This window comes from Tiliqua scincoides, chromosome 2 (assembly GCF_035046505.1).
Source record: "Tiliqua scincoides isolate rTilSci1 chromosome 2, rTilSci1.hap2, whole genome shotgun sequence".
NCBI classification, from domain to species: domain Eukaryota; kingdom Metazoa; phylum Chordata; class Lepidosauria; order Squamata; family Scincidae; genus Tiliqua; species Tiliqua scincoides.
The window spans coordinates 264,859,016-264,879,405 of record NC_089822.1 but is presented as its reverse complement, the minus strand read 5'-3'; the positions used below and the strand labels follow the sequence as shown (position 1 = coordinate 264,879,405).

The 20,390-nt window shown below is 52.7% G+C and overlaps 2 protein-coding genes across 5 annotated transcripts in view; both read left to right on the top strand.

Moving 5' to 3' along the window:
- LOC136640460 (zinc finger protein 420-like) overlaps positions 1–20,390 on the top strand; it is a 123,410-nt gene that overhangs the window by 6,800 nt on the left and 96,220 nt on the right. For 2 of the 4 annotated variants that reach the window (XR_010793789.1, XR_010793787.1), the window contains exons 3-6: positions 6,853–7,001; positions 10,203–10,292; positions 15,527–15,584; positions 19,013–19,183. The gene's annotated coding sequence lies outside the window, so the exon portion shown is untranslated. The remainder of the gene's footprint in view (positions 1–6,852; positions 7,002–10,202; positions 10,293–15,526; positions 15,585–19,012; positions 19,184–20,390) is intronic. The other 2 variants (XR_010793788.1, XM_066615613.1) reach the window with 2 other exon arrangements.
- The window catches only part of LOC136640310 (zinc finger protein 850-like), a 196,950-nt gene that overhangs the window by 165,927 nt on the left and 10,633 nt on the right, over positions 1–20,390 (top strand). The window lies entirely within an intron of this gene.

The following is a 20,390-nucleotide window of genomic DNA, read 5'->3' as shown; positions in this document are numbered from 1 at the left end:
AGCCGGGGAGGGGGTGGCAATTGGGGCGGGCAGGGCTGCGGAGTGGCTCCCTCCAGAGACCCAGTCCAAGGCTCCTTGCACTGCCCGCCTGCCTGGGGGAAGGAAGGGCTTCCACCTGGAATGGGGGATGGAGGAGAAGAGGGAGGGGAGGATCCCCAGGTGGGCAGAGAGGGCCAGGCTCAGAGACAGCCAGGGGGGCAGGCAGGACCACTAGTGGCAGTCCTGCCCCCTTTGCATGCCCAGCTTTGGGGCAGCTGCTCCTGGAGCTTGCAGGCCGCCTGGGGTTTGCTCTGCCCTGGAAAGGTGGCGTGTCCTTGGATCAGATCCATCCAGAAGAAGGCCAATCCTGCAGGCTGGATAGATCCTCTGCAGCCTAGGCGAAGGCGGCCCTGCGCATCCCGGGAAGGAGGGCTGGAGCCTGCAGCCCCAAAGGACCCTCCCAGCATCTCCATGGGAGGAGCAGGAGTGGTGCCCAGAGGTGGTGCGCCTCCCCCCAGTCTCCAGACTGGGATGCGCTTCAAAGAACCTAACAGGAGCGACTCTGGGTTCCTGGAGGTGGGGGGTGTGAGTGGGGAAGCCCCTCTCGGCTCTGGCCCTTCCTCTGCCCCCTCCACCCGCCTACCCGCCTACGTGTTGGAGCTCAGCAGGCCCTCTGGTGAGTTCCCAGGCAGCTGGGGGGTGCCTGAGCGGTGGGGGTGGGAGGAAAGAGCGAGAGGAGGGGTGGGAGAGGAGCCCCCAGGGGGGCAGAGACACACAGAGCCATTGGGGGGGGCTGGGCAGACGAACAGTGATCCCCCCATTTGCATGGGGTCCCAGGCTGAAGTGGGTGGCAGAGGGAGGGGAGGAGAGGAGCCCCCAGAGGGGCAGAGACACCCAGGCCCAAAGACAGCCAGGGAAGGAACAGGGGAGGGGGCTGGGAAAAGGGATTGAGACAATCCCCTCTCCCAGTTGCATGCCAAGCTTTGGGACTCAGCCCCTCAGCCTGTCTGGTGAGTTCCAAAGCAGTTGGGGATGAAGGGGGGTCCCTGGTCAGTGGTGGGTGGAAGGGAAGAGGAGGGGTAGTAGATGCCACTGATCTAGCACTTCATCCAGTCCCATTCCAGCCTCCAGTCACCTGAGCCATCAAGTGGCAGCCTGTTCCACACGTGAATTCCATGCCGTGCAAGGACTTTTGTGCGTGCAAAGCCTCCCCCTGATGCAGGGGCTGCTCGGAAGCCAGTTCAGGGGGGTCTGTGTGTGGGTCATGTTTGGGAGCAAAGGCCAGGCCCAGCTGCACCCACATCTGGGTGATGGCCAGCAGGGGAGAGGGTGGCAATTGGGGCGGGCAGGGCTGCGGAGTGGCTCCCTCCAGAGACCCAGTCCAAGGCTCCTTGCACTGCCCGCCTGCCTGGGGGAAGGAAGGGCTTCCACCTGGAATGGGGGATGGAGGAGAGGAGGGAGGGAGGGAGGGAGGGGAGGATCCCCAGGTGGGCAGAGAGGGCCAGGCTCAGAGACAGCCAGGGGGGCAGGCAGGACCACCAGTGGCAGTCCTGCCCCCTTTGCATGCCCAGCTTTGGGGCAGCTGCTCCTGGAGCTTGCAGGCTGCCTGGGGTTTGCTCTGCCCTGGAAAGGTGGCGTGTCCTTGGATCAGATCCATCCAGAAGAAGGCCAATCCTGCAGGCTGGATAGATCCTCTGCAGCCCAGGCGAAGGCAGCCCTGCGCATCCCCGGAAGGAGGGCTGGAGCCTGCAGCCCCAAAGGACCCTCCCAGCATCTCCATGGGAGGAGCAGGAGTGGTGCCCAGAGGTGGTGCGCCTCCACACAGTCTCCAGACTGGGATGCGCTTCAAAGAACCTACCAGGAGCGACTCTGGGTTCCTGGAGGTGGGGGGTGTGAGTGGGGAAGCCCATCTCGGCTCTGGCCCTTCCTCTGCCTCCTCCACCCGCCTACGTGTTGGAGCTCAGCAGTCCCTCTGGTGAGTTCCCAGGCAGCTGGGGGGTGCCTGGGCGGTGGGGGTGGGAGGAAAGAGCGAGAGGAGGGGTGGGAGAGGAGCCCCCAGGGGGGCAGAGACACACAGAGCCAGTGGGGGGGGCTGGGCAGACGAACAGTGATCCCCCCCATTTGCATGGGGTCCCAGGCTGAAGTGGGTGGCAGAGGGAGGGGAGGAGAGGAGCCCCCAGAGGGGCAGAGACACCCAGGCCCAAAGACAGCCAGGGAAGGAACAGGGGAGGGGGCTGGGAAAAGGGATTGAGACAATCCCCTCTCCCAGTTGCATGCCAAGCTTTGGGACTCAGCCCCTCAGCCTGTCTGGTGAGTTCCAAAGCAGTTGGGGATGAAGGGGGGTCCCTGGTCAGTGGTGGGTGGAAGGGAAGAGGAGGGGTAGTAGATGCCACTGATCTAGCACTTCATCCAGTCCCATTCCAGCCTCCAGTCACCTGAGCCATCAAGTGGCAGCCTGTTCCACACGTGAATTCCATGCCGTGCAAGGACTTTTGTGCGTGCAAAGCCTCCCCCTGATGCAGGGGCTGCTCGGAAGCCAGTTCAGGGGGGTCTGTGTGTGGGTCATGTTTGGGGGCAAAGGCCAGGCCCAGCTGCACCCACATCTGGGTGATGGCCAGCCGGGGAGGGGGGTGGCAATTGGGGCGGGCAGGGCTGCGGAGTGGCTCCCTCCAGAGACCCAGTCCAAGGCTCCTTGCACTGCCCGCCTGCCTGGGGGAAGGAAGGGCTTCCACCTGGAATGGGGGATGGAGGAGAAGAGGGAGGGGAGGATCCCCAGGTGGGCAGAGAGGGCCAGGCTCGGAGACAGCCAGGGGGGCAGGCAGGACCACCAGTGGCAGTCCTGCCCCCTTTGCATGCCCAGCTTTGGGGCAGCTGCTCCTGGAGCTTGCAGGCCGCCTGGGGTTTGCTCTGCCCTGGAAAGGTGGCGTGTCCTTGGATCAGATCCATCCAGAAGAAGGCCAATCCTGCAGGCTGGATAGATCCTCTGCAGCCTAGGCGAAGGTGGCCCTGCGCATCCCAGGAAGGAGGGCTGGAGCCTGCAACCCCAAAGGACCCTCCCAGCATCTCCATGGGAGGAGCAGGAGTGGTGCCCAGAGGTGGTGCGCCTCCCCCCAGTCTTCAGACTGGGATGCGCTTCAAAGAACCTAACAGGAGCGACTCTGGGTTCCTGGGGGTGGGGGGTGTGAGTGGGGAAGCCCCTCCCTGCTCTGGCCCTTCCTCTGCCTCCTCTACCCGCCTACGGTGTTGGAGCTCAGCAGTCCCTCTGGTGAGTTCCCAGGCAGCTGGGGGGTGCCTGGGCGGTGGGGATGGGAGGAAAGAGCGAGAGGAGGGGTGGGAGAGGAACCCCCAGGGGGGCAGAGACACCCAGAGCCAGTGGAGGGGGCTGGGCAGACGAACAGTGATCCCCCCCATTTGCATGGGGTCCCAGGCTGAAGTGGGTGGCAGAGGGAGGGGAGGAGAGGAGACCCCAGTGGGGCAGAGACACCCAGGCCCAAAGACAGCCAGGGAAGGAACAGGGGAGGGGGCTGGGAAAAGGGATTGAGACAATCCCCTCTCCCAGTTGCATGCCAAGCTTTGGGACTCAGCCCCTCAGCCTGTCTGGTGAGTTCAGAAGCAGTTGGGGATGAAGGGGGGTCCCTGGTCAGTGGTGGGTGGAAGGGAAGAGGAGGGGTAGTAGATGCCACTGATCTAGCACTTCATCCAGTCCCATTCCAGCCTCCAGTCACCTGAGCCATCAAGTGGCAGCCTGTTCCACACGTGAATTCCATGCCGTGCAAGGACTTTTGTGCGTGCAAAGCCTCCCCCTGATGCAGGGGCTGCTCAGAAGCCAGTTCAGGGGGGTCTGTGTGTGGGTCATGTTTGGGGGCAAAGGCCAGGCCCAGCTGCACCCACATCTGGGTGATGGCCAGCCGGGGAGGGGGTGGCAATTGAGGCGGGCAGGGCTGAGGAGTGGCTCCCTCCAGAGACCCAGTCCAAGGCTCCTTGCACTGCCCGCCTGCCTGGGGGAAGGAAGGGCTTCCACCTGGAATGGGGGATGGAGGAGAGGAGGGAGGGAAGGAAGGATCCCCAGGTGGGCAGAGAGGGCCAGGCTCAGAGACAGCCAGGGGGGCAGGCAGGACCACCAGTGGCAGTCCTGCCCCCTTTGCATGCCCAGCTTTGGGGCAGCTGCTCCTGGAGCTTGCAGGCCGCCTGGGGTTTGCTCTGCCCTGGAAAGGTGGCGTGTCCTTGGATCAGATCCATCCAGAAGAAGGCCAATCCTGCAGGCTGGATAGATCCTCTGCAGCCCAGGCGAAGGCAGCCCTGCGCATCCCCGGAAGGAGGGCTGGAGCCTGCAGCCCCAAAGGACCCTCCCAGCATCTCCATGGGAGGAGCAGGAGTGGTGCCCAGAGGTGGTGCACCTCCCCCCAGTCTCCAGACTGGGATGCGCTTCAAAGAACCTAACAGGAGCGACTCTGGGTTCCTGGGGGTGGGGGGTGTGAGTGGGGAAGCCCCTCCCTGCTCTGGCTCTTCCTCTGCCTCCTCCACCTGCCTACCTTCCTACATGTTGGAGCTCAGCAGTCCCTCTGGTGAGTTCCGAGGCTGCTGGGGGGTCCCTGGGCGGTGGGGGTGGAAGGAAAGAGCGAGAGGAGGGGTGGGAGAGGAGCCCCAGTGGGGCAGAGACAGCCAGGGAAGGAACAGGGAAGCGGGCTAGGCAGACGAACAGTGATCCCCCCATTTGCATGGGGTCCCAGGCTGAAGTGGGTGGAAGAAGGAGGGGAGGAGAAGAGCCCCCAGAGGGGCAGAGACACCCAGGCCCAAAGACAGCCAGGGAAGGAACAGGGGAGGGGGCTGGGAAAAGGGATTGAGACAATCCCCTCTCCCAGTTGCATGCCAAGCTTTGGGACTCAGCCCCTCAGCCTGTCTGGTGAGTTCCAAAGCAGTTGGGGATGAAGGGGGGTCCCTGGTCAGTGGTGGGTGGAAGGGAAGAGGAGGGGTAGTAGATGCCACTGATCTAGCACTTCATCCAGTCCCATTCCAGCCTCCAGTCACCTGAGCCATCAAGTGGCAGCCTGTTCCATACGTGAATTCCATGCCGTGCAAGGTCTTTTGTGCGTGCAAAGCCTCCCCCTGATGCAGTGGCTGCTCAGAAGCCAGTTCAGGGGGGTCTGTGTGTGGGTCATGTTTGGGGGCAAAGGCCAGGCCCAGCTGGACCCACCTCTGGGTGATGGCCAGCAGGGGAGGGGGTGGCAATTGGGGCGGGCAGGGCTGCGGAGTGGCTCCCTCCAGAGACCCAGTCCAAGGCTCCTTGCACTGCCCGCCTGCCTGGGGGAAGGAAGGGCTTCCACCTGGAATGGGGGATGGAGGAGAGGAGGGAGGGAAGGAAGGATCCCCAGGTGGGCAGAGAGGGCCAGGCTCAGAGACAGCCAGGGGGGCAGGCAGGACCACCAGTGGCAGTCCTGCCCCCTTTGCATGCCCAGCTTTGGGGCAGCTGCTCCTGGAGCTTGCAGGCTGCCTGGGGTTTGCTCTGCCCTGGAAAGGTGGCGTGTCCTTGGATCAGATCCATCCAGAAGAAGGCCAATCCTGCAGGCTGGATAGATCCTCTGCAGCCTAGGCGAAGGCAGCCCTGCGCATCCCGGGAAGGAGGGCTGGAGCCTCCAGCCCCAAAGGACCCTCCCAGCATCTCCATGGGAGGAGCAGGAGTGGTGCCCAGAGGTGGTGCACCTCCCCCCAGTCTCCAGACTGGGATGCGCCTCAAAGAACCTAACAGGAGCGACTCTGGGTTCCTGGGGGTGGGGGGTGTGAGTGGGGAAGCCCCTCCCTGCTCTGGCTCTTCCTCTGCCTCCTCCACCCGCCTACCTTCCTACGTGTTGGAGCTCAGCAGTCCCTCTGGTGAGTTCCCAGGCAGCTGGGGGGTCCCTGGGCGGTGGGGGTGGAAGGAAAGAGCGAGAGGAGGGGTGGGAGTGATCCCCCCATTTGCATGGGGTCCCAGGCTGAAGTGGGTGGAAGAAGGAGGGGAGGAGAAGAGCCCCCAGAGGGGCAGAGACACCCAGGCCCAAAGACAGCCAGGGAAGGAACATGGGAGTGGGCTGGGAAAAGGGATTGAGACAATCCCCTCTTCCAGAGACAATCCCCTCTCCCAGAGAGACAATCCCCTCTCCAAGCTTTGGGACTCAGCACCTCAGCCTGTCTGGCGAGTTCAAAAGCAGTTGGGGATGAAGGGGGTCCCTAGTCAGTGGTGGGTGGAAGGGAAGAGGAGGGGTGGGAGAGGAACTCCCAGAGGGGCAGAAACACCCAGGCTGAAGGGCAGCCAGGGAAGGAAAAGGATGGGGAGGAGGTCTGGGAAGTGGAAAAGTGACAATCCCGCCCCCTTGCCAGCTAAGCTTTGGGTCTGCCCTTAAAGTGTTTTGTTTCTCTAGTGGGGATTTCTATAGCCCCTTCCTTTGCCTTCCCCACTGCAGCAGACATGTGGACTCAGCAGACATGGACGGACCACCTCAGCCCCTCTGCTGAGTCCAAATGCAGTGGTGGTGAAGGGGGAGTCCCAGTGGGGGGTGGGTGGGCAGGAGAAGCCCCCAGATGGGTAGAGATGCCCAGATTGGAAGCCCAGCCTGTGGAGGGAGAGGGGAGGGGGCTGAGAAGATCACCAACTGCAGCACCTCCCCACTGCATGCTAAGCTTTGGGTCTGCTCTGAAGCAGCTGGTGTGGTTGGAGGGGGTTTTGACAGGGACAGTTTAAAAGCTGGATCAGAGAGGGCCAGAAGGGGCCATTCAGCACTGAAACCCACGCGGGAAACGGGGGGGGGGGTGTAGGAGGGACACTGGAGGACAATATTTTAGCCATGGGACTGTTTATTGTGTTAACCACTGTACATTTTTTGCTCTTGGTTTCAACAGACGCAGCTGGGACACAAATCATGAGAAAGAGAGGTGGAATTTGAAGCTCCAAAGGATTCTTCCTTCCTGATCCAAAAGAAGCACAGAGGTCATTAGAGAGCAGATCTCTTCCCAACAAGGAACGGAGGAGAACAGGGAGATCTTTCAAGGTGTGTGTCTCAGCAGGGAGGGTGGTGGTGTCTCACTCCACTTAGGACCAATGTGTCTGTTCTGGAAAACAGCCCTGCCAAGACATCTCTGCTGCATCTGACCAGCTTCCACCCCCTGCATCTGCAATTCAGGGTTTCCCCCCACATCAGCTCTGATGGTCCTAATTACAGGACCTCACCTGGAATGGCCACAGCACCTGGCTTGCATGCTGCTGAATCTCCATCTTTGGGAGTCAGCTGTGTGGAAGGATAGCAAGCAGCAGGAGGACTGAATGGAGACAGAAAAGAGAATAGGGAAGGCAGGTCTTGGTTGGAAAGGCCAGGAAAGCTTTGAAGGAGCATTTTTAGCCAGGAGATTTAAAAGTGGGGAGGGAGATGACCAGACAGGCACAGAGGGGAAGAAATGGGGAGAAAGTGGCAGAATGAAGAAGCAAAGAAAGTGAATCAGGATGTGTAGGGCTCACCCCATTTGAGCATTTCTGGATGGAGCAAACGGGAACATCATGGCACAAAGAACTTCCAAGGGTAAGGGGAATTGCTTCCCCTTACCCTGGGTAACGCCGCAGAGGTCCAATGTGTCTACTTGGCTTTTCACCACCTAAAAAAGTGGTGCAGATCGTTGCCCACCCACCGCCTTCCCTCCCCCCACCCTGAAGCATCTCACAACCACCTTCCCCATGCCCCCCCCCGAACCCCGCATTGGCCTAATGTGGCTGGCACAGACTCACCTGTTGCCCAGAGTAAGCGGGTCCTGCGTCAGCCACCTTCCTTGAGCAGTGGCGCAAAAGTACTTTACGGCACTTTTGAGACACAGGTGTGCCAGTGCAAGGGAATTGTGCCAGCCCATTACCTTCTTTGGATCGCACCCCAAGACTATCATGCAATCCACACCTTCCTGAGAGTAAACCCCATAGACTCTAATGGAACTTCCTTCTGTGTAGACATGAATAGGATTGGGCTCTAACAGAGAAAGAAAGTATGTGGGGGGAACATAAGAACAGCCCCACTGGATCAGGCCATAGGCCCATCTAGTCCAGCTTCCTGTATCTCACATCGGCCCACCAAATGCCCCAGGGGGCACACCAGATAACAAGAGACCTGCATCCTCTTCAGGCTTGCATCAGCGAAATAGCTTCTGACAGAAGTGTAATGGGTTTAACTCCCCTCTGAAGCCTCTTGGTTCAACTCCCTCACCCCCTGATACAGCTTGCACTTTTTTTAGAGCGGCTTCATCAGTGGGGGGAGGAGAGAAGCCAGCTGTTAATAACCCCCAATGAATCAGAAATGCATGTTGCCCATATGGTCTTATGTGACCTCACAGGTCACAGCACTCAGTGAGAGAGCAGTTCTCAGGCACTTGGATGGCTCAGGGCCCAGTCCTATCCAACTTTCCAGCACTGATGCAGCCATATCAATGGAGTGTGCACTGCAATGTCTGTTCCCTTTCCTCAAGACTGCATTGCAGCTACAGAAACACTGGGAAACACTGGGAAGTTGGACAGGATTTGGACCTCAGTTCAGACACAAGCCTGAAAATGTAAGATCTGAAGAAAAGAAATGTGACTGTGACGAACATGGTAAAATCACTGAGTGGGTCTGCATCCATCTTGTAGACCTGAAGCCATTTTGAAGCTGCTATGGGAAAGTAGCTGGTTATGAGACAGTGACAACTTTCTCGTTCCTCCTGGCAAACGGCTGTGCTTGGAACTCTGCTGGCACCAAGATATCCACCCTCCTGCTGGTCTGTGTGGAAGCCTCTTACCAAGCAAGCACTCCCCCACAGACCTACTAGAAATGGCAGACTGCCAGCAGTCGCAGCAACACTTCAGTGCCAATGGCAGGCAGTCTGTTCTCTCCCCTCTCTGGCGGTCAGTGGGTGGGCACTCACTTGGTGAGATGCTGGAAGTGCTGGCGCTGGCTGTGGGCGGTCTGTTTTCCATCCTCTCTGGTGGTCCATGGGGAGTAGCTGCTGAATGAGAAACTGGAAGTGATTGAAGGCCATCTTTCTCTTCTGAGACCTGGTGGACCACTTCTCAGGGTCTCGTGGATCACCTGTGGTCTGTGGACCATGGGATGGGAACCACTGCCTTAAAGCAACAAGGTGCAGTTATGATTCTCCAGTTGGGAGGGGATGAGCGGGATTGCCCGGCATAGCATCAGGCAGTGAGGTCATCTTCCAGAAGCTTCAGCTGGTCTGTGTCTCTTTTTGAACAATAGTCACCTTCAAAGTGTGACAAAAACAGCTGCAAGGGTGGGAGAGGTCTGCGCCTCGTCATTCCATTGTGGACATCAGTTCGTATCTTCCAGAGGAGATTAGTAAGTCCAGGTGAATGTTAGGGAGAAGTCAGGAGCTTAGCGTTCTTGTTTTACTATTTTGTGTGAATGCAATAAAATAGGCCATCAGTAACATGTAACCAAATTTCTATTCTTTAAAGAAATCACACAGGCCTGTACATGTGTGAGAACCAAAGGAACCGATTCATTGAAATCTGGCCTGGGCTGCTCAGTCAAGCAACCAAAGGAAACCAGAACCTTAGGGCTTGCTGTTTGGGGGACACAGGGATTGCAGAGGCTGGGGAGTTAGCCCTTAGGACTTCAGCTTCCCTTGAGCTGGAGGACTGGCTGTTAAGAGGGGTGGTAGCATCCACCATAGGGCAAGTTGGCCCTGAGAAACCACACACCCAGCTGGCTGGGGTGTTGAGCCAGTAACATGGGGAATGCAGGAACATGTACTTCCCTTGAGGCTTTCTTGCCCTATGAAATGTTCCCTGCAATCTCACACAGTGCTGTGATCCTTGAAATGGAGGAGTACACTGGACCCTGGGGAAGAGACATCACTGACTCACTGGGAGTTGTTAAGCCAGTGAGATGTGGGGGGTGGGGCGGGTGAGAACATAGAGCAAAAACCACAACAGTTACACATTATAGAAAGGCATTTTGTTATTTCAGAGAATAAATACATTCGCATTCAATACCAAAATGATAAACGGAAGCTCCTGGACTTCCTTGTTCCTAATGCTCACCTGGACGCTCACCTGGAGAGCAGCTTCAAAATGGCTTCTGGCCTGCAAGGTGGAGTCAGGCCTAGCCAGAGTCTTTATCATGGTCATCGCAGATGGGGGTCAGAATAGGATGAGGTCTCTTGGGAAAGCCTTGATATGTTGTAGACCGAAGCAACTCATCTCCTTGTTTCCTTCTCAGGGGAATTTCCCAAACTTGCCTTTGTTTCCCAGCTGGAAGACAGGGAGGGTGCATTTTTCCAGGACTTCCAGGATGAAGAGAAATTGGCAGGTAATTTGGTTTATGTAGTATTGAAAACACAGCAGAAGCTTCTACTTAGAGGATATTGGCTGAATGGGGAGCCTTCACCATAATCTCCCCCCTCCCTGTGAGGTATGTTGATGCAGGTTATGATTAGCGCAAGTCAGCAAATTACACCTCTGCCATTCTGATCTTATCACTCAACTTGGGTGAACTGAAAGTGCCAGTGTGATCTGAGTTACTAAGGACACAATTCTGAGTCACCCTTGGGCTGGCACAAGTCTCTTGCACCAGCCCAGGAGGGTCGCAAATGTGCCATAAAGCACACAGACCGCGGAGGCTCACTTCAGCCTCCACACCAATGGAGGGACTGAGCTTTGCATCGGCTGAGCTCTGCTGATGCAAGGCTCTGGGGTGGGCAGGGAAGAGGCGGGAGGGAGGCGTTCCAGGGCAGGGGGAGGGTGAGCGGCCCTGGGGGCAGGCAAGTGGGGAGTGGGAGGCGGGGCTGGAACCCCGCAGTTATGCTGGATCCCAACCTCCGTTCCTGGGGAGAACGGAGCAACTTGAAGCTGCTCCACTCTCCACTCTCTGGGTCCTAGGTGACCCATAGGGGCTGCAGTGGTTTACCCAGGGTTAAGGGGAAGAGCTTCCCCTTACCTTCGGCTGAGCCACTTTGCAGCCCTATCATGTGCTGGATACAGCGCAAGCCTCCTGGCTTGCCTATTCCAGCGCAAGATAAGACTGTGCTTTAAGACTCTGACCCTCCACATTCCTCTCCACCTGGAGACGCCTGGCTTGGGTCCTACAGTGGTACTGCCTTGCACAGAACTGTGGCAGGTGTGATAGCCCAGCAACACAGACGTTTGTCACTGACAACCTTCCATGATGTGCTGGGGTCGCCTGTCCCATACTTTTTTGTTTTGGGTTGTGGCACAGAAAATTTTAAAGACCGCTATTGTACATTCTACTGGACCAGTGTTTCTCAAACTGTGGGTCAGTACCCACTAGGTGGGTTGTGAGCCAATTTCAGGTGGGTCCCCATTCGTTTCAATATTTTATTTTTCATATATTAGACTTGATGCCCCCCTGGTATGTGACTGCATTTGGGGAAATGTTACAGACCTGTACTTTTAACAAACTATTATGTATATTCTTTTAACAATGATAGTCAATGGGACTTACTCCTGGGTAAGTGTGGTAGGATTGCAGCCTAGGATAGTTAAAAATATTCCTGCTTGATGATGTCTCTTCCGGTCAGGACATCACTTTCAGTGGGTCCTGAGAGATTCTCATTCTAAAAAGTGGGTCCCAATGGTAAATGTGTGAGAACCACTGTACTGTTGAATCTGAGAGAAGCTACTGTGAGGCCTGAGAGAATCAAGCAGGAGGCCATCTCTCATGGCTGCTCCTTGAAATCGATACATCAACACATGCTTATGAGTTACTTAAAAAAAGGGGGGGGAATATTTATACATATACTTGATCTACATACGAACACTTTATGCGGTTTATGTTATTATATCAACGAGTGGCCTCCAGAGATCCTCAAAGAAATCCCTACGCAGTTGACGCCGATATGCCATTCGCTCAAATACTGATAAATGCAAAATATTGTTCGTCCATTGGGCAGATGTAGGTGGGCATCTCTCCTTCCAATGAAGTAATGGAAGTCTTTTTGCTACCGTGAGGGCACAGAGAGTCTATTTCAATTGTCCGGGTGTGAGTCTCCAGATAACGGGTAGATAATTAAGAATTACATACATATCTGTAAAATTTAAAGGCTGCTGTAGCACTGTCTTTATAGTATTAATTATTTCTTTCCAAAAGTTTACAACAACAGGACATGGCCACAACATGTGTAAGTGTAGCATTCAAACTCGAGCATCTCCAACATCTAGATTCATTGATAAGCCCTTTAAGGAATAGCCTCTGTGGTGTCCAATATATTCTAAAGACTATTTTTTGCTGTATTAGGCGTAATTTAAGATCTCTAGATATTGCCTGTATATTCTTAAGAACCACATCCCATTGCTCACCCAGAATAGGACATTCCAAATCAGAATTCCATTTAGTTTGGAGTAAATGTGTATCAGACTTAGTACATGACATTATATATTTATAAACAAATATCATTTTGGTCACTCACTTCTGCACCTTTTCCAGTTCCAGTATGTCCTTTATGAGATGCGGGGATCATAAGAACATGAGCAGAGTCCTCCTGGATCAGGTCAAAGGCTCGTGTAGTTCCTGTATCAGGTCAAAGCTTCCTGTATCTCACAGCAGCCCAACAAATGCCTCAGGGAGCACCCAAGACAATGAGTCACAAGCTGCCTCCTGGGGCTCTCTCCTGCATCTGGCACTCTGAGGTAGCCTACCTCGAAAAACAGGAACTTGCACATATACCTATCATGACTTGTAACTCATGATGGACCTTCCCTCCACAAACTTGTCCAATCTCCTCTTAAAGGCATCTAGGCCAGATGCTATCACTACCTCCTGCGACACGGAGTTCCACAGACCGACCACACACTGAATAAAGAAATATTTTATTTTGTCTGTTCTAACTCTCCCAACACTCAATTTTAGCGGATGTCCCCTGGTTCTGGTGTTGTGTGAGAGTGTAAAGAGCATCTCCCTATCCACTTTATCCTTCCCAGGCATAATTTTGTATGTCTCAATCATGTCCCTCCTCAGGTGTCTCTTTTCTAGGCTGAAGAGGCCCAAACGCCATAGCCTTTCCTCATAAGGAAGATGCCCAAGCCCCGTAATCGTCTTAGTCGCTCTCTTTTGCACCTTTTCCATTTCCACTATGTCTTTTTTGAGATGCGGCTGTTGCACGGTGTCTTTAGGGTTCAAAACAAACTCAGCAGACTGAAATTGTGGTGATTTCCAAGTCTTTATTCATTGCCAGCAATGGGCTTTTCTCGGTGGTTCAAAATGCGGAACACAGAGAGCTGTGGTCTCTCAGTGTCCCAGAGAAAAAAGCAACATTCCCTTCTGGGTGTGACCATTTATACCTGTAGGTTCTTTGTCTCGAGAAAACTCCAATCACATTTGTTAGAGCCTATGATGTCAGATATGGGGATTTTCATTGGCTATTGCCATATCTGGAGCATACATTAAATATCTCAGGTTACTGTATTCACCATTTTGGAGAACTCCTCCCCTTTCTGTAATGTCAATACTATTTCAAAAGGGGGCAGTGTGCCTCTATCTTAATTTTCCTAATTACACTAATCTGGTTATAATTCATTTATTTAAATCCGTGTTTATACTTATTTTATTCAGTATTTTATCCTCTCTTCTAATCTAATTTTAATTATTTTGTAACTTTTTCCTACAAGAAGTTATTATAGAAATTTCTGATTTCCATAAAATCTCTCTTCTCTGATATAAGTTGCATTTTCAAGAGAAATCTCTAGCTAGAGGCCTCTCTCTTATCGGATTCTGCCAACTTTGATATGTAGTTCATATCTGTTCTGTCAACTTTGAGTTTGAACAGACTCCCTGTTAATGAGTCTGTGCCTACCAAGATTAATTATTCTCATTACTAGAAATATTCTTAAATTCACTATCTATTCTGGCGCCTAGGAAAGTCTGGGCATTTTAGTTAGTTGTCAAATTTGAAATATTCCTGCTTAGATAAGAATTTCACATTCCATATTCCACATTAGCTGTACAGCATCTAATTTTGCAAGCCTCACTCTAAGGCAGACTTAAATCTTTTTAACTTTGGTTTTCCCTTATTAATTTAACTAATATTCAGCAAAGAATATACTTGCTAACTTCTGAGTTTACTAACAATAAATTTTGTAACATTCTATGTGCTACTCTCCTTTTAAATGACTTTAGAACAGCTTTTAAAGTCCCTATTTGGTACTTGAGCGTCTGAATCAAACTGTTCAGAAGCTGCATTTTCACTTGTGGACTTCATGTGGCTTCTGTTGACCTCTAATCTCTCCTACTAATTCTTTTACAACTTTTACCCAAACAAAACACTTCTGCTGGCAGTTTGCTTCTGTTTACAGCTTCATCAGTTAACCCTCATCAGCCCCATTAGGGTTCATAATCTTGCTTCTGTCTTAGAGATCATAGAAGGCTCCCTCTTGTCTAAATGTAAGCTTTTCTTCTGCAGCCTAACTCTTAGATGTTACACTGTTTCTCTGTAAATACATTATTTTAAACTTTATCCTGGTTTAACAATGTCTTTTGGCTTTTAAAATAATCCAATATGCTCTTCTGTGTGTTTTTCCTTTCTCTGCTCAATGCTGTCTTGGGATTGCAGATGAAGGGGGGGATTCCAGCAGCAAGCAGTTAGTCAAGGGGATTCTTTGAAGCTTCAGCTTGAATCTATAAATTTTACTAGTTAGCTTGACAACTAATTGCTGTTATCTTGATTGTGTCAAATTGGTTTATTGCTTAAGCAATTAACTACCTCTGTTTATCTATCTGGGGCCTCTCTGTGTTAGGCTAGCTCTGACTCTGAAGGGTGACACAGAGTTCATTTGATTTTACCTATTCTCTATTTCCAAACTTATTTACTAACTTATTTACCCATTTCCTCTACTTATTATTCTTCTCCTTTAATTTTTGTTCTGATAAAAGAGCAATTGGGAAGTATCCTTGTTTCCTTCCTAACAGACTTTCCCTTGAGGACTCCCAGCTCGTAGTCCTTCCTCTAAGGCTTCTGGGTAAAATGGATCTAAACTCTTCTTGGCAACTGTGCTTGTGAACATGCTAACATACATATTCCTCTCTAACATAACATAACATTTGATTCATATAAATTCTGATATCCCAAATGCTCTCTCTCATGAGTCTTCTTTGTGAGATGTATTTGCATCTAAAATATTTTGGTTCAGCATAATGGCTACATACAACTTGTAACTTCCAGGGCCTTCCCTCACGGCGACCAGAACTGGACACAATACTCCAGGTGTGGCCTTACCATCAATTTGTACAATAGCATTACAATATTAGCCGTTTTGCTCTCAATACCTTTTCTAATGATCCCAAGCATAGAATTGGCCTTCTTCACTGCCTCCGCACATTGGTTTGACACTCTCATCAACCTGTCCTCCTCCACCCTAAGATTGCTCTCCTGATCTTGAAGTGAGAGCATATTATAAAACAAACCGAATGAAATGCATTCTGTCATGAGACATTCTAGAGACCCCTTCATGAACTTGAGTATGTGCTGGAACTACCAAAAGGGCAAAGGGCTGGGAAGCAGGATAATCTCTTGTTCCTCCTTTGTCTTGCAGAGAAGGATCAATAAGTAAATTAAGGAATGACTCCTGCTGCCTCAAGAGCCAACACACAGTGAGTAGACAGTGGAAAATGTAGGGAAGAGCTTTGTGTGGCAAGAAAAGAAGGAACATGCTTAGCCCATCAGACAGTTCAGTGGGGGCATTGACTGATTTTAGGTATCCTTCCTGGGAGGCCTCAGAAGGACCACAGAGATATGGAGATATTCTTAGTCTACCAAGGAAAAGACAAGAGACATCCTATAATCCTGCCCCCTGGAAGGAAGTAAAATAGTTGCTGATATCTTTACTGGTAATCAGCAACTATGTACAAACAAGAATGTACTGCGTGGACCTTTGGAATGTATCAAAAGCTGTGGAAAGAGATGCTTGGCACACAAGCTTTTTAAGCACCCGCCGACTTGCGTCCTTGTATTGCAATGTAAGATTTTTAAAACCCATCGCTGGTATTTTGGTTTCTTTCTTTCTGCACACCAGGCAGAACCCTCAACTTCCTGTCACAGACAGCTCCGAATCCAAAGCCTCTATGTGCAGTTTGGATACTTTGCCCCAATGTGCAGGACTTGACAGTTACTTATGGCTCTGGCAGGCTTAAGTTAAGCAGCTCCAGATTCCTAGAGGGGCAAATGGGGGGAGGGCAGGAGGGAGACTGAGTGGGAAGCTACTTCCTTCTCTCCCCCCCCCCCATCTGCCTTCTCTGGTGAGTCCCTGTTTGGGGGGTAAAGCAGAGTCTTAGGGCTGCAGTGGGTGGAAAGGAAGGGAAGGGGGGGGAGAGAAGCCCATAGAAGGGCAGGCACTGGCTCAAAGCCCAGGCAGGGAAGGGCAGGGGGCTGGGAGGACAAACAGCAACCCCCCTCAATTGCATGGGACTGAATGGGGGTCCCATGCTGAAGAGGGTGGAAGAGAAGAGGAAGGGGAAGAGGAGCCCCCAGGTGGGGCAGACAGAGAGGCTCAGAGACCAGCCAGGGAAGGGTAGGGGGCTAGAAAAACAGCAACACCCCTATTTGCATGGGGCTGAATGGGGTCCCAGGCTGAAGAGAGTGGAGATGAAGAGGGAGGGGGAGAGGAGCCCCCAGGTGGGGCAGACAGACAGGCTCAGAGACCAGCCAGGGAAGGGTAGGGGGCTAGAAAAACAGCAACACCCCTATTTGCATGGGGCTGAATGGGGTCCCAGGCTGAAGAGAGTGGAGATGAAGAGGGAGGGGGAGAGGAGCCCCCAGGTGGGGCAGACAGACAGGCTCAGAGTCCAGTCAGGGAAGCGCAGGGGGCTAGAAAGACAAACAGCAACACCCTTCAATTGCATGGGGCTGAATGAGGGTCCCAGGCTGAAGTGGGTGCTAGAGAAGAGGGAGGGGAGGAGACAGATAGGCTCAGAGCCCAGCCAGAGAAGGTCAGGGGGCTGGGAAGACAAACAGCAACACCCCCCATTCGCATGGGGGTGAATGGGGGTCCCAGGCTGAAGAGGGGGGAAGAAGAAAAGGGAGGGGGAGAGGAGTCCCCAGGTGGGCAGACAGAGAGGCTCAGAGCACAGGTAGGGAAGGGTAGAGGGCTGGAAAGACAAACAGTGACACCCCCCATTTGTATGGGGCTGAATGGGGGTGCCAGGTTGAAGAGGGAAAGTCCCTGCAGAGAAGCAGGGGGTAGCCAGCAAAGCCCCACACAGGAAACTGTGCGTGGCAGCTGGAAAACTTCAGCTGCTGCATGAAGTTTAGGGGGGGGGGAACACATCCATGGTCTCCCCTCCGAGTCTGCCCCTGACCAGGATGCAGCTCTCTTGTGGCCTGGTGGGCCCATCTGGTGGGCCACTGTGAGATGCAGGAAGCTGGACTAGATGGTCCTTGGGCCTGATCCAGTAGGGCTCTCTTATTTTCTTACACTCCTGAACTCTGGCTGCAAATGAGGGCCAGGCTGTTGTAAAAGGGGGAATTCAGGCAGGTACAGCTTTTCTACTCCTGGCATGCAAAAAATTAAGAACATAAGAACAGCCCCACTGGATCAGGCCATAGGCCCATCTAGTCCAGCTTCCTGTATCTCGCAGCGGTCCACCAAATGCCCCAGGAAGCACACCAGATAACAAGAGACCTCATCCTGGTGCCCTCCCTTGCATCTGGCATTCTGACATAACCCATTTCTAAAAACAGGAGGTTGCGCATACACATCATGGCTTGTACCCCGTAACGGATATTTTCCTCCAGAAACTTGTCCAATTCCATTTTAAAGGCATCCAGGCCAGATGCCATCACCACATCCAGTGGCAAAAATTCCACAGATTGACCACATGCTGAGTAAAGAAATATTTTCTTTTGTCTTCCTCATAAGGAAGGTGCCCCAGCCCAGGAATCATCTTAGTCACTCTCTTTTGCACCTTTTCCATTTCCACTATATTGTTTTTGAGATGCAGCGACCACAACTGGACGCAATACTCCAGGTGTGGCCTTACCATCGATTTGTACAACAGCATTATAATACTAACTCTTTTGTTCTCAATACCTTTTCTAATTCTCTTGGCTGCACAACTGCTAAATGCACCAGGAGTTTTAACCCCCCTTTGGATCTGGTTCCACTGAGTGCATCAGAATATACCAGATTTTCCCAAAGCAGCAGGGCAGCTGAAGAGTCTTTCAGCACAGGGACAAGCCAAAAGGTAAAACTACAACTCCCAGGATGCTCTGTATCTTGGAAAGGAGGAGGGGAAGGACTTCAAGTACCAGCATGCACTGGGGTCACTGGAATGCTTCTGAAGAGCCCCTGCAAAGACTTTCCAGCCTCCTGGACTCAGGGACAGGACATCATGCTGGGGAAAGAGACCCTGAAGAGCCACCTGCAGCCTGGGTGGGGGAGAGTTGATGATCAGCTTGCATTGGGGGAATGGGGGCGGAGAAGGGGATGCCCAGCTGGAGGAGATGCACCTCCTGCCCCACCTGGGAGTTGGGGGGTCCAGACTTTGACAACCTGCAAAGAGACCTTCCTCTTCCCAGAGGAGCAGAAGGGGGTGGGCTTCCGGCTCTGCCCCTTCCTTTGCTTCCTCTGCTCAAGTGTCTGAGTCATGCTGCAAAGAGGAGGGTCCCAGGGCTGCAGTGGCAGAAAGGAATCAAGAGGGGTGGGAGAGGAGCCCCCAGGGGGCAGAGGCAGCCAAGCTCAAAGCCCAGCTGGTGAAGGGAAAGGGGGGGCTGAGAAGAGGAGTTGCGACAGTCGTCGTCGTCGTCCCCCCCCCGCTTGCATCCTAAACTTTGGGTCTGCTCTGGGAAGGCTTGATTTTCTGGTGGGGGTTTTGGCAGGGACAGTGGAACAGGGAGGACCAGCAGGGGCCCTTCAGCAGTGAAACCCCTGCAGAAAACTGTGGGGGGTGGAGGGGACCCTGGAGAGCAGGTTCTGGAGCCCCAAACTGTTCCTGAAACTGTGTCGATGGGTGCTTTTGAACTCTTGTTGTGTTTTTCATGCATGCCGGATCTTTGATACTGTTTATTGTTTGAATCATTGCAGGTCTCTTTGCTGAAGTTTGCAGCCGAAAAGGATCCTTTCAGCAGCTCCCTGGGAAGAGGAGGAGGGGATGCCCAGAGGTGATGTGCCTCCTCACTTGGGATCCTCTGCAAAAAATCTTAGCCTTACAAGGAGCTACTCTGGATTCCTAGAAGAGCAAAAAGGGGAGGGGATGTGAGTGAGTAGGGAAGCCCCTTCCTTTGCCTCCTCTGTTATGTGAAAATCCCCTTTTTCCTTTCAAGTTGTAATTTTATGTCTGGTTAAAATATAATGCAGGCAAAACCTCAACACATTTAAACTTCTCACAATCAGGTCAAGCCACAAGATCATGGCTGCACATAAGAACATAAGAACAGCCCCACTGGATCAGGCCATAGGCCCATCTAGTCCAGCTTCCTGTATCTCACAGCAGCCCACCAAATGCCCCAGGAAGCACACCAGATAACAAGAGACCTGCAAGGCATCCTGGGAATTGTAGTTAAGAACATAAGAACAGCCCCACTGGATCAGGCCATAGGCCCATCTAGTCAAGCTTCCTGTATCTCACAGCAGCCCACCAAATGCCCCAGGGAGCACACCAGATAACAAGAGACTTCATCCTGGTGCCCTCCCTTGCATCTGACATAGCCCATCTCTAAAATCAAGAGGTTGCACATACACATCATGGCTTGTATCCTGTAATGGATTTTTCCTGCAGAAACTTGTCCAATCTCCTTTTAAAGGCATCTAGGCTAGACGCCAGCACCACATCCTGTGGCAAGGAGTTCCACAGACTGACCACACGCTGAGTAAAGAAATATTTTCTTTTGTCTGTCCTAACCTGCCCAACACTCAATTTTAGTGGATGTCCCCTGGTTCTGGTATTATGTGAGAGTGTAAAGAGCATCTCCCTATCCACTCTGTCCATCCCCTGCATAATTTTGTATGTCTCAATCATGTCCCCCCTCAGGCATCTCTTAGGCTGAAGAGGCCCAAACGCCGTAGCCTTTCCTCATAAGGAAGGTGCCCCAGACCTGTAATCATCTTAGTTGCTCTCTTTTGCACCTTTTCCATTTCCACTATATCTTTTTTGAGATGCGGCGACCAGAACTGGACACAATACTCCAGGTGTGGCCTTACCATAGATTTGTACAACGGCATTATAATACTAACTCTTTTGTTCTCAATACCTTTCCTAATGATCGACCTGTCCACCACCACCCCAAGATCTCTCTCCTGATCTGTCACATACAGCTCAGAACCCATCAGCCTATATCTAAACTTTTGATTTTTTGCCCCAATGTGCATGACTTTACACTTACTGACATTGAAGCGCATCTGCCATTTTGCTGCCCATTCTGCCAGTCTGGAGAGATCTTTCTGGAGCTCCTCACAATCACTT